The sequence below is a fragment of the Mauremys mutica genome, chromosome 1, assembly GCF_020497125.1.
Source record: "Mauremys mutica isolate MM-2020 ecotype Southern chromosome 1, ASM2049712v1, whole genome shotgun sequence".
NCBI lineage: Eukaryota > Metazoa > Chordata > Testudines > Geoemydidae > Mauremys > Mauremys mutica.
Window position 1 is genome coordinate 254,568,500 of NC_059072.1, and position 13,286 is coordinate 254,581,785.

At 41.7% G+C, this 13,286-nt stretch overlaps 1 protein-coding gene across 1 annotated transcript in view; it reads right to left on the reverse strand.

Moving 5' to 3' along the window:
* The window catches only part of MCF2L (MCF.2 cell line derived transforming sequence like), a 251,780-nt gene that overhangs the window by 238,239 nt on the left and 255 nt on the right, over window positions 1-13,286 (reverse strand). The window lies entirely within an intron of this gene.

A 13,286-nucleotide genomic window follows, 5' to 3' on the forward strand; every position in this document is an offset into this window, starting at 1 on the left:
CTTTTCCTATCAGTCTAATAAACACCTTTGCAGATTTAAGTCAATATAGGGCCAAAGAAAATACAGGGAACAAAGCTGCTGGAGACCCAAATAGCTTTGCTAAGTAACTCTGGGCAAGTGAACAAGAGGGAAGAAGGGACATGTGATGACATCTCCACTCACATTTAGTATGCACTGGACAAGGATGTGACCTATGATGATTACTGGGGAGGGATAGCTCAGTGGTTTGAGCATTGGCCTGCTAAACCCAGGGTTGTGAATTCAATCCTTGAGGGGGCCACTTACGGATCTGGGGCAAAATCAGTACTTGGTCCTGCTAGTGAAGGCAGGGGGCTGGACTTGATGACCTTTTGGGGACCCTTCCAGCTCTATGAGATAGGTATATTGCCATATATTCTACTCTCCACTTACAGCAAGAAAATATTCATTGATTCTTTTCCTTTAACTTTCTCCATATTTCCAAATGCTGACTTTGACTGCCTCAGAATAAAATTATTATCCAAGAGTATAGATGGTAGTACTGGTATACTTAGGGATTATCTGCATTATATGTGAAAGTGACAATCTTACTGATTTAAAGAAAACTGACTCAGCAAGTGTAGCTTGGAATAAAAAGGATTGTTTGTAAATAAAGAATGAAACTAGCAATGTTTTAACCATGAATCCTTCAGGAACAGTCTGAGAAGGATTAAGTATTATCTAATTAGAGTTAATTACTATACTTCACTCACACACACACCCCCACACCCCTCCCATTCCTACCGAAGCCTTTCTGCTCTAAACACCGTTATAAACTGTATTTTCTCAGTTTTATTTCCAGCCAACATGACAACTCTCCTTCTCCCACCCCTGCCTCCTTTCTAAATATTATAGGCTTTGTTGTATTTTTAAGTCTACTTTTAAAATAAAAAGCAGAGTGCCTGATTTTCTAAGGTGCTGAGCATCCATAGCACCCACTGACTTTAATGGAAGCTGCATATGCTTTGTACTCCGAGAGCAAGAAATAAATACATTTTTAAAAAGCAATAAGCCATTCCCACCGGTAAAAGAATACAAGTAAATGGTTCCTCTCTAGGAGACCTCTATTGGAGCGTGTGCAGCATTACAAGAGCGAGATACACAAAAATGAATATTATGATAAATTAATTTGTATTTAACTCTGCAGGTGTTCAAACCATCACAGGCAACAATGAAAACAAGAGACTACACATGCAGAGATAACTATGTAACATAATGCTGGAAGTTTAGCAAAAGATAAATACTACAAAGTGTAACAGCATTTTGTACTTTATTTGTTGATACGGTACTATTCATTGTTTCTCTTGATGATCTCACAGGGTATATTTAAGGAAATATTTCTCCCTCATTTCTTGGCTAATATTTGGAATTTTATAATCAAGAGGAATTTAAAAAAAAATCCTTTGAGGAGGACACCATCACAGAGCAGAGTTTTTCCTTCTCAAAAGTGAAGTGAAATGCAGTAGGGTTACTGTGATGTTCCCCTCTGGTGTTATCCAGACCGGTGATCTGCTAGGTCACTCCAATCCTAGACTCTGGGAGCCAGCCTTACCCTGCTCTGTTGTGAGAACCCCCCCACTCCTGGGCTGTTCACTTGCAGCCTCTGGCAAGTAAACTGCTCGTTGGATTGTGTAACCGAATGACACTAGCCAATATGTCCAGTCCCAGACACAACCCTAGGAACCTCCGTCTTGCAGTATCCAGTTATGCCTGATGGACACTGCAAGCTTATATGAGTTTGTCAATTTAACTAAAATTGATATGTACCAGGCTTGTTATCCCAAGGGGACTCTGTGACAGGCTTCAAACCAAAGGCACTGGGGTTCTCAAACTGGGGGTTGGGACCCCTCAGGGAGTCGCAAGGTTATTACATGGGGCAGGGGTCGGCAACCTCTGGCATGCGGCTCGCCAATGTAAGCACCCGGGCGGGGTGGGCCGGGCCAGTTTGTTTACCTGCCGCATCGGCAGGTTCGGCCGATCGCAGCTCCCACTGGCCGCGGTTCGCCGTCCCAGGCCAATGGGGGCGGCGGGAAGCCGCGGCCAGCACATCCCTCACATTGGCCTGGGACAGCGAACCGTGGCCAGTGGGAGCCGCAATTGGTCGAACCTGCCGATAAACCTACCTGCCGGCAGGTAAACAAACTGGCCCAGCCTGCCAGGGCACTTACCCTGGCGAGAAGCGTGCCAGAGGTTGCCGACCCCTGACATGGGGGGTCACAAGCTGTCAGCGTCCACGCCAAACCCCACTTTGCCTCCAACATTTATAATGGTGTTAAATATATAAACAAGTGTTTTTAATGTATAAGTGGGGGGGTCACACTCAGAGGCATGCTGTGCAAAAGGGGTCACCACTACAAAAGTCTGAGAACCACTGAGGTAGAATGAATTTATTAACTACAAAGATAGATTTTAAGTGATTATAAGTCAAAGCACAACAAGTCGGATATGGTCAAATGAAACAAAAGCAAAACACATTCTAAGCTGATCTTGACACTTCCAGTGTCCTTACAAACTTAGATTCTTCTCACCACAGGCGTCTGGTTGCCCTTCAGCCAGGCTCTCCCCTTTGGTCAGTGCTTCAGTTGCTTGGTGGTGATGTCTGCAGATGCAGGCAGATGGAGGGTGACCAGACAGCAAGTTTGAAAAATCAGGATGGGGGTGGGGGGTAATAGGAGCCTATATAGGAAAAAGGACCAAAAATCGGGACTGTCCCTATAAAATCAAGACATTTGGTCACCCTAGGCAGAAGAGAGAGGAAGAGCATGGCAAACATCTCTCCCTTTTATCATGTTCTTTCTTCCCTCTTGGCTTTGCCCCCACCTTCAGAGTCAGGTGAGCATTACCTCATTGAAAATTCAAAATGATCTGGACAAATTGAAGAAATTGTCTGAGGTGAACAGGATGAAGTTTAATAAAGACAAATGCGAAGTGCTCCACTTAGGAAGGAACAATCAGTTTCACACATACAAAATGGGAAGAGACTATCTAGGAAGGAGTACGGCAGAAAGGGATCTAGGGGTTATAGTGGACCACAAGCTAAATATGAGTCAACAGTGTGATGCTGTTGCGAAAAAAAGCAAACGTGATTCTGGGATGCATTAACAGGTGTGTTGTGAGCAAGACACGAGAAGTCATTCTTCCGCTCTACTCTGCGCTCGTCAGGCCTCAGCTGGAGTATTGTGTCCAGTTCTGGGCACCGCATTTCAAGAAAGATGTGGAGAAATTGGAGAGGGTCCAGAGAAGAGCAACAAGAATGATTAAAGGTCTAGAGAACATGACCTATGAAGGAAGCCTGAAAGAACTGGGTTTGTTTAGTTTGCAAAAGAGAAGACTGAGAGGGGACATGATAGCAGTTTTCAGGTATCTAAAAGGGTGTCATAAGGAGGAGGGAGAAAACTTGTTCATCTTAGCCTCTAAGGATAGAACAAGAAGCAATGGGCTTAAACAGCAGTAAGGGAGGTTTAGGTCGGACATCAGGAAAAAGTTCCTAACTGTCAGGGTGGTTAAACACTGGAATAAATTGCCTAGGGAGGTTGTAGAATCTCCATCTCTGGAGGTATTTAAGAGTAGGTTAGATAAATGTCTATCAGGGATGGTCTAGACACTATTTGGTCCTGCCATGAGGGCAGGGGACTGGACTCGATGACCTCTCGAGGTCCCTTCCAGTCCTAGAGACTATGACTATGAATCCCAAACTGACCAAAGGAAGGTGCGGGGGAGAGTCCAACAGATCGTTTGTTGCTGCCTAGGCCAATGTCCTTTGTTCCTGTGAGGCTGGGCTGGGTTTGTCCCATACATGCCCTGATAAGGTGTGAATTGCCCTTCTGCTCTTAGAGAGTTTTTGCCTGGACTTGCTTTAAGCTACAAGGATGCATTTTCACCCTCATAACTATATACATGAAATTACAACCTATAACATTACTATAACAATGCTCAGTACACCATGAGCCTTCTGAAGACACACAACATGACAAACTTTGCATTAGATATCACACAATCATATAAGGATCAACATGGCGGTGTAGGGTGTTCCCCCGAGATACAGAGTGTCACGGTTACACCTCAGTGATCAGAAATTACTTCATAAATATTAGTTTAACCTTCACTTTGGATTTCTTGCCTTTCCTTTTTTTAAAAAAAGGAACTTCTAAAGAGAGACACATTTACAACCTTAACGTCACCTTAATGAAGTTGTTTGCCCAGTTCATTTATTTTATTTTAAACAACATAAAATAAGTAATGTAAACTTAATTTGGGGATTATGGGCTCAGTGACTCAGGCGGCAGAGAAGTTGTATTGGAAGGAAGCATAAACACTGGGACTAAAGGAGATGGAAGTGTGGGCTTCAACAGTTTAGGTGGACGTAGTTCATGGAGAGTCATGTGTACACTGGAGAGAGATTTGGGGTGGACTAGAAAGGGCAGAAGGGAGGAAAAAGGACATGCAATTTCTTTGGGACATTACAGCCATTATCATGTGCCTGCATCATTCACTGTGCCATTGGCAGATATGAGGATCATTCCAAAGATACTGAAGTATCCCCAGTCACGTAGTGTTCATAACAGTCTTGGGATTTAATCAAACCCAGAAAAGTGGCACAAAACTAGATTACCATTTTGGAAAAAAACTAATTTTCAGCTCAGTACTCGCCAGCTGTGATGTGATTTTTGTTTCGTGACTCAATGTAATAGAATGAAAACGTTTCCACTTCTCAAAGTTCTGCCTGCCCTCTGAGTTCCTACATACAAATGCTGCCCTGACTGCCTACTGTTGCAAACAACCCCATTGACTTCAATGTTGTTGCAAATGGGAGAAGTCTGGGCAGAATTTGGAACCATCTGTCAATGTGTCAATGAAGCAACACAATAAAAGTTTGGTTCTCGGATCAGTCAATCAGAATATAAATGTCTTCTGACAAGGTTACCTAGAGATTGTAAGTGGATTCTGTTGGCTGGGAAAGAGACATAGCCAGGGCTTCCAGAAGACGCAATGAGTCAGTGCACCACTACTGCTCGTAGAGCTCCTGTAGAGCCCTAACCATAAGTTAAGGCTGCTTTTCCCTGGCAGAACCCCAGGAGAAGGGTACAAACTAGGGATGCAAATACCGGTTAAAAAAGTTAACCGGTTAAATGATTAAAATTATATTGTTTAACCGGGATGGCTCTGGCTAGGGTCCCGCCTAGACCAGCCCCAACCTAGGGCTGGGGTCCCTGCAGCCAGCAGGGGTTAGCAGTGAGGTCTGGTTAACCATTCCACCCAGTGCAAACCTGAGGGGATGAATCCATCCCCGAAGGCATAGCTGCAAATTGCACCTCCATCTCCGTGTCAAGAAATGTGTGAATCAAGCCCATTGTCTAGAAAGCCAGCCTGCAGCATTTATAATGGATGTGCAGCAAGGAGTGCAATGAATGCAAGTATTTTGGGGGTATATGTAACATGTGTTTATTGCAGGAGGTATATGATATATGAAAGTTATATGCAGTATGCTTTGAGGAGAGAAAATGTGAGTATGTGCACCTTGGGTTAATGAAGATTGTGCTCAAAGACTTGCACACTGTGGATAGGACACATGAGAGTTCATAATCCTCACCCAAAGAGGATTATAATCCTCACCCAAAGCTGGTCCAGTCTGTTTTACCCAGACGGTACATGAAATCTGAATGGTCTTTCAGTGTGTTAACATAACTCAATGTTCTATTGTCATCAACCTTCATTGGCTGTGACTTTATTAAAGCAAATGTTAAAAAAATTATATAGTACACAGGTTAAGAAAAGGGTATGTGTACATCTGGATATAGTGCTTACAAAAGGTTCAAAAAAGAACTAGATAAATTAATGGAGGAGAGGTCCACCAATGGCTATTACCCAAGATGGGCAGGAATGGTGTCCCTAGCCTCTGTTTGCCAGAAGCTGGGAATGAGCGACAGGGGATGGATGACTTATGTTATTCCATAATATCCCTCCTATTACAAGCCAACATTCTATTGGATTTCTTCAGTTTCATGTTGAACTGATCTATATTGCATGAGCTATTTCACTGACAACATTTATTTTGTGCATTATTTCTAAGTAAGTGCAACATTTTACACTTAAAGTATTAATGTGTCTAATTCCCCTCTGAGCCTACAAACCCAGTAATTCTCACAAATAATTTTGAGTTTGTACCCAATCTTCAGCAAAGATTTAATAGTACATTGCTGGAACATGGTTTAACAGTACTAACATTCCAATATATATATATTCCAGTACATTCACTGTAATTTAAAACTATGAAGCATTATAAATAAAACTGAAGTACACTTGTCAAAATAAGTTAATGAACACATGATGCAATATTCTTCACATTCATATTTGTTTGCTTCCTTACAATGGGTCTACAAATCATGATTCTCAATTAGGAAGGTTGCATTGTACACAAAACAATATAGAAACTATACTGCATTTAGGCAGATGACATACTACAGATAGACGACTGACTTTTTCATGTAATTCCAATAAGGAATGTAATGCACTTTAGAACTATTAGCAAAACAAGGCCAATTAAACTACTGGCAAGCTTTATTTCTTAAGTTCAACCTTCTTCCTCAGGATATTCATTTTACTTTTTGCTCTAAGGAGGGGGGGGGCAAGAGCATATTTTATCTCCAAGGTATATTTAAAATGATTTTAAAAGGTGTAGGATACTTTAAGATTGAAGAGCTTTTTCTCCTTCAGAAGCTTACTGTGATCATCACTTTAATCTAACTAACAGAGATTTCTAGTCCTCCAAGATAAACTTCTACTTTCTATTAAAAAAATCCCCTGTAGAGGATTATCAACCTCCCATTATGATTTTAAGAAGGGAAAGTTAATCTCAGAGCAGTCGCAGCTACAGTGCGAGTAAAACTGAGATAATCAAGTGTAATTGTGTGTAATAAAAAGCTTCTCTCATGCTAATCTTCTCATCTTTCAGGTAGCCTTGCCTCTTTTTAGTATGAAAACTGACAATATTTATACATTAAAATGATTTCTCTCAGTCTCTACTCCTACCTAGTGAGGACAGCCCCACAAGTGAATTACATGTTTTGCAAATTAATCCAAAATATGACAGTTTAAGACACTTGACAAACTATTACAAAATTCTGGAGAAGAATTTTTTTTTAATGCAACATCCACAACACAGGAGCATGGACATGCACACTCTGAACTCAGGGAAACCCATTTGTATAGTGCGTATGCTAGGAAAATAATTTGCTTGTGAACAACTGAAAATATGAGGTCAAATCATGCACCCATTTTACGCAGTCACAAACTGACTACACACAATGTGACTAAGTACAGTCCGCTTAGAGCACAAGGCAAGGGAAACACAAAAGGGATCAACATTGTCATGCAGGTAGGAGATGCAAAACTGCTCAGGTGACAGTGAATTTATGTAAATGAGTTGCCCACTTCACAAGCAGCCTTACATTAATTTGACCCTAACTCCCTCACAAGCTTGATCCCTAGATTTGGAAATATTTTCTTCATGGCTCCAACAGAGGGGAAAAAAATCAGGACCCCTAAGTTAAAAAGGAGATTTGACCAATGTGTAAATGAGAGGTGGCTGCTCAAGGAGAGAGCTTGCCCTCAAGATCTGTGTTAATTTTCATTCTTGTAGAACCTGTGTGGGTCTTGTGGCACTCACACAAGTGCGCCACAGAAGCAGCTTGGACTTGGACTGGCATATACCAATTAAACTGTTGGGTATGCCAAATATTTGTACTTACCTTTAGAGCATTATTAACAAACCTAATGTGCTGTGCCCCCACTGCTCAATGCCCTCCGTCTCCTATCAAAAAAAATTCACTTTCCATGGACCTAGCTTGCATAGATCTTTAAGAAATGTTGAAAAACCTTGACAGACACTAGAATTCCACCATGTTGCATCCTGCCATGCAGAACTATTCTAAAAATTTAAGAAACTATGGGAAAGTTTATCAATTATACCAGTATAATTTCCCCACCCAGCCCATGAAGACACTTAGTCCAGTATAAGAGTACTTTATTTTAGCTTAACTTAAACCCATTCCCAAAAGACATAAGCTAAATTGACAAAACCTGATGTTGCACTGGAATAGATATGCCTAAATGGGGTTTATACCAGTATAAATATATTGGTTTAAAAACTTAGGGCTTGTCCTCACAGGAAAGTTGTGTGCTAAGTTGTGAATTTACTGTGCAATTTCCTAACATTAACAAAGGTTACCTGCATACACTGAGTGGAATATGCTGCTTGTACCCACCCTAAAACATTAGAGAAGGGGCACCAAATTAATTTCTTGGAGAAGGCCAAATTCCATCTTTAACTATGGTTCAGGGTTTTGGTATACATTACGGACTACCTGCTAACCACAACCCATAAACAGAACTTCCACTGATGCCAATGGGAGATTTGCAGAAAGACCTAGTTACATAATAACTAAAGTTAGTAACGATTTCCTCAGTATTGTCACACACATCTGTGACCCTAAGAGCACCCCAATGCCAGAGGGCAAGGGCTCCCTGGTATGTAGCAGTGAGTCTCAGCTGACCTGACTAGCTTACTGTTGTCTTATAATATTTCATTGGAAAACTGGTAACAGACTGGTAATTAATACTATAATGTGATGTATCTATGGGCCATGTATAAATAATTATAGATATTTGCTGGAAATATGATCCTCAAATGAGTTTGTCAGACTGTGCATAAGCCCAACTGGTCCTAGACAAAGGAATTTATTTTTTTCAGGCTTGACTGTATCTCCAATGTAAATAAAACAAGGTGTTAGGAACCATTAGGAAAGAGATAGATAAGAGAAAATTTCATAATGCCACTATATAAACTCATGGTATGCCCACATCTTGAATACTGCATACAATTCTATTTATCCCATCTGAAAAAAAGATATTAGAATTGGAAAAAGTACAGAGAAGAGCAACAAAAATGGTTAAGGGTGTGGAACAGTTTCCATATGAGGAGAGAGTAAAAAGACCAGGACTGTTCAGTTTAGAAAAGAGACAACTAAGGGGGTATATGATAGAGGTCTATAAAAATCTTGAATGATGTGGAGAAAGTGAATAAGGAAGTACGATTTACCCTTTCACATAAACACGTGAACCAGGGGTCACCCAATGAAATTAATAATCAGCAGCTTTAAAACAAACATAAGGAAGTACTTCTTCATACAACGCACAGTCAACTTATGGAACTCCTAGCCAGCCATGTTGTGAAGGTCAAACGTATAACGGGGTTAAAAAAAGAACTAGATAAGTTCATGGAGGATAGGTCCATCAACTATTAGCCAAGATGATCAGGGATGCAAATGCATGCTCTGTGTCAGGAGTCTCCAAAACTGACTGCCAGCAGCTGGGAGTGGATGATGGGATGGATCACTCAATGCTCTGTTCAGTCCATTCCCTCTGACGCCTTCCTGCCTCTGTCTCTCTTTGGAGACAGCAAATTGAATAACTTCTGTGAGAGTCCAGTGAGAGGGACTGAACACTTCAGGGGAAACCGTCTGGGGGAAACTTGGGTCTGGAAGGGCTTTTGGGGCCACCCGGCAAGGAGTAACCAGGCTGTGAAAATCAAGATGAGGCCATTGTGTTCTGAGCCAAAGCTGCACAGCACAGAAGTAGCCAGGGTTACATGGTAGGTAGTGACATAATCCCTTACTGATCTGGGTGAACCCCCAAAGCATCACATCCTCCTCACTCATTGGGAAAATGAGTTTTCCCCCTTTAGGAGTGCTGCTTTTTTTGGCCCATTGTTTCCTCTTTATTCTCCATCCTCCTTTTTGATCCCTTCCCATCTTGGTCTCCTTTCTTCCTCTATTTTATTCTCTGCAACTCTGTCCAATTCCCACCTCACAGACTTCACTCCTACCTCCTTTCACCCACAAAAATCTATTAGCAATGAAATAGTTTGCACTGATATTTACATAGCATTAAGTTTCAGAGTCTACACCCCAATGAGATGAAAGAGGAAGACAGTTTAAACCAGTGGTGGGCAACCTGCGGGCCTCACGTGGCCCCTCGGGGTAATCCACTGGCAGACCACGAGACAGTTTGTTTACATTGACCGCCCACAGCTCCCAGTGACCATGGTTTGCCGTTTCTGGCCAGTGGAAGCTGCGGGCAGCAGTGCCTGCAGACAGTCAATGTAAACAAACTGTCTTGCAGCCTGTCAGTGGATTACCCTGACAGGCCACATGCGGAAGGCAGGCCACAGGTTGCCCACCATTGGTTTAAACCTCTCCAAGTCTCTCTTTAAAACTGTCTGTAGACTCAGGAAGATAAACACTATCAGATTACACTTGGTTCACATTTTGGACATTATCTTGACAACCAGGAGGCTTAGAAATTTACTTCTTATTTTAAATAGTAAACGTTAATACTGCAGAATTTGAATTTGCTATGCAGATCAATTAAGTAAATCAAGTGGGTTGGTTGGTTGACACTCTTGTCTGAAACACTGATAAGTCTCCAGATAGGAGTTATAATTTGTCATAAGAACACCTCTACCAATAGCGCATTATTCTTATGTAAAAGATATGACAAACATAATACCCAAAATAGGATGCTGCCAATATTCTATACACAGATTTGTTTAACCCAGGCTCACCAATGGCTAAGTACGTGAATCCTAAAAACCAGACTAGATTGCCTTCAGTTTAGAACATAGAGCAAGGGTAACCAATTATTTTTCACCAAAGTCCAAATTTCTAGGTTGAGGTGGAATCCCAAGAAAATAACAGAACAACAACAACAACAACGATAATAAGAAGTAAATAAAAGATTTTGTGATCCATTCAAAACCATCTGGCAGTCTGGATTTGCCTGTGGTCTGCCTATTGAATACCCTGATGTAAAATGTATTCTGCTTTCCTTAATGTTAATGTATATATCGCATGATTTATTACTGGTATTTTACTTATTGTGGAGATATCAGAATTATTTATCTTGAAAAATTAAGTTTGAATGTCAGGAAACCTCCCTTGCATAAAGTTCATTCAACAGCATCCAACTGCTGTAGCAGGATCAGAGGAAAACATGCACTCTGCTCCTTTAGGAAGAAATCAGTTAGCTGATTTCTGATCTGCTTGTTTTTTTCAATTCAATTAAGTAACTGGATATTGAACACTTTGTTTAGGAAACTTGTGTAGATTTAATAGGCAGGTTCTATTACCTTGTAACAGATGGTAATTGACAACATTTTTTCAGCATTAAAATAGAACTACAGAAGTTACTTAAAAGCATTTAGGAAAATTAACATTTCAAATTAATAAGCTTACAATATTGCAGCATAGTATGGGGTGGCCAAACTTACTGACCCTCTGAGCTGCACACAATCTTCAGAAGTTTGAGAGCTGCTGGGTGGCACCTGCTGGGGCACAGAGCTTCTGCCCTAATGCCCCCCTGCAAGGCTAAAGCCCCGAAACCACACTCCCCACAGGGCAGAAGCCACAAGCCCTGCCACCTCCCTCTTCTCCCCCGCCCAGTAGGAGGAGAAAGGAGGTGGGAGGTGGCTCCACAAACTGCACTTTAACTGTAAAAGATGCATGCAGCTCACAAGCCACAGTTTGGCTGTGCCTAGCCTAGTATCTCCTGTGGGTCCCCCTCCTCCCCCAGCTACTCACATACGCAACTTCCTTCAGTGTTGCATAGGTGGGCCCTTCTTCTTCCACCAAAAATACAGAAGTCAATAAAAAAAGGTTCTATGGATGCTCAGTTGTTCTTGTACAGTAGATTCTTGAGTCAGTAAAGCATGCCAATTCAGGAAGAACACAAGCATATTCTTAAAGTTATACATGAGGTTAAATCCCATTGAAATAAACAAGATTTAAGCCAGTGCTCAAGTATGTTCCTGAATTGTGAATTAAATCAATAGTAGCTGGTTTTGTCTTTTACTACAGTATTTGACATTAGCAATGTATTTTGTCTGTCATGAGTTATTCTTTATACATACCCTGATCCTGCAAACAGCCATGTGATTAATCTTACCTATTCAAATACTTCCCAGTAGTCAGCCCCAACCATTCAAAAGATTCATGAGATTTACTTAAAAACCATGAGATTGTGTTTAAATAATAAATGTTGGGTTCTATTTACCTTAATGGTTCACATTTTCAACCTTTCCTCTGCAATAATAAGGGCTAGAAATTTACTTAAACAATAAATAAAAACTGAGATCATCACATAACCATATGAACCTAATGAATCCAGGGACTGGGGCTTTAAGACAGAAACCAAATGTTGCAAGAGTTGGCAATGCTGATTCCACTGAACCCACTAGCAATGCAGTACTTTCATTCAGGTACATATTACTTACAGGATTGGGGCCTTAAAAGAGACACTGTTAGATCTATATAGGCCCAAAGTTTAGAACTTGCAAATCTTTTGCAACACCTAACAGATGAAATGTTTCTATTTTTTAAAAAACATGTCAGTAAAAGGTGTTTTTAAACACATCTTTCCCTGTAGTCTTTGGGTTGTAAATAACCCTTTTCCTAAATGGAAACCAGAATGAAACACTCATTAGAAAAGGGCTACAAACAAAAGGAAGCCTGGCTAATCTATTTTGAAAGTCCAAACTGAAACTGAGTGAAAAATAAAATGCAAACAGCTAGCACAAGCAGTAAAAAAAAAAGTGACATATCTATCTCTATATCTAAACAGATATCTATTTCACATTTAATAATATCAGGTATTATTAGCAACACCACGAAGGAGATTTTTTGAATATGTTAATCTAAATGTCCCTTGGTGTGAAAAATTCTTTGTTCTTTTCAACTACGGAAAAAGCAATACAAGGCTTGTTTTTTCCCAGCACTCGCACTCTTACTCATTTCTAATGCAGCCTGAAAAGAGGACACCCTGCAATATCGATCAGATTTACCCGGGGTTGGACAATCGGGTAGCAGATTTTTCCTAGCAGCCCGGAACCATCCCCACACTTCTGCTTTAACCCACACCACGACCGGAGATGAAGCGCTGGTCCCAGCCCTGACCCCAAGCTACAGCTCAGACCGGGCAGCTCCATCCAGGGGCAGGCGGAGCGCCCTTAGCCCCGAAAGGGGCAGCGCGGGCCGGGCTGGGCACTTGCAGGCTTCTCCCGTGTTCCCAGGGGAATGAACGGGCCGGACCTCGGCGTGCGGTGCGGCTCCTCGCCCGCGCCTCTCACCCCGTGCGCCCTCCCGGAGCCGGCACATCCCTGCAGCGGCGGCTCCTGCCCCACGCAGGGGAGCCAGGGGCGGGGCTTTAACCCCCCG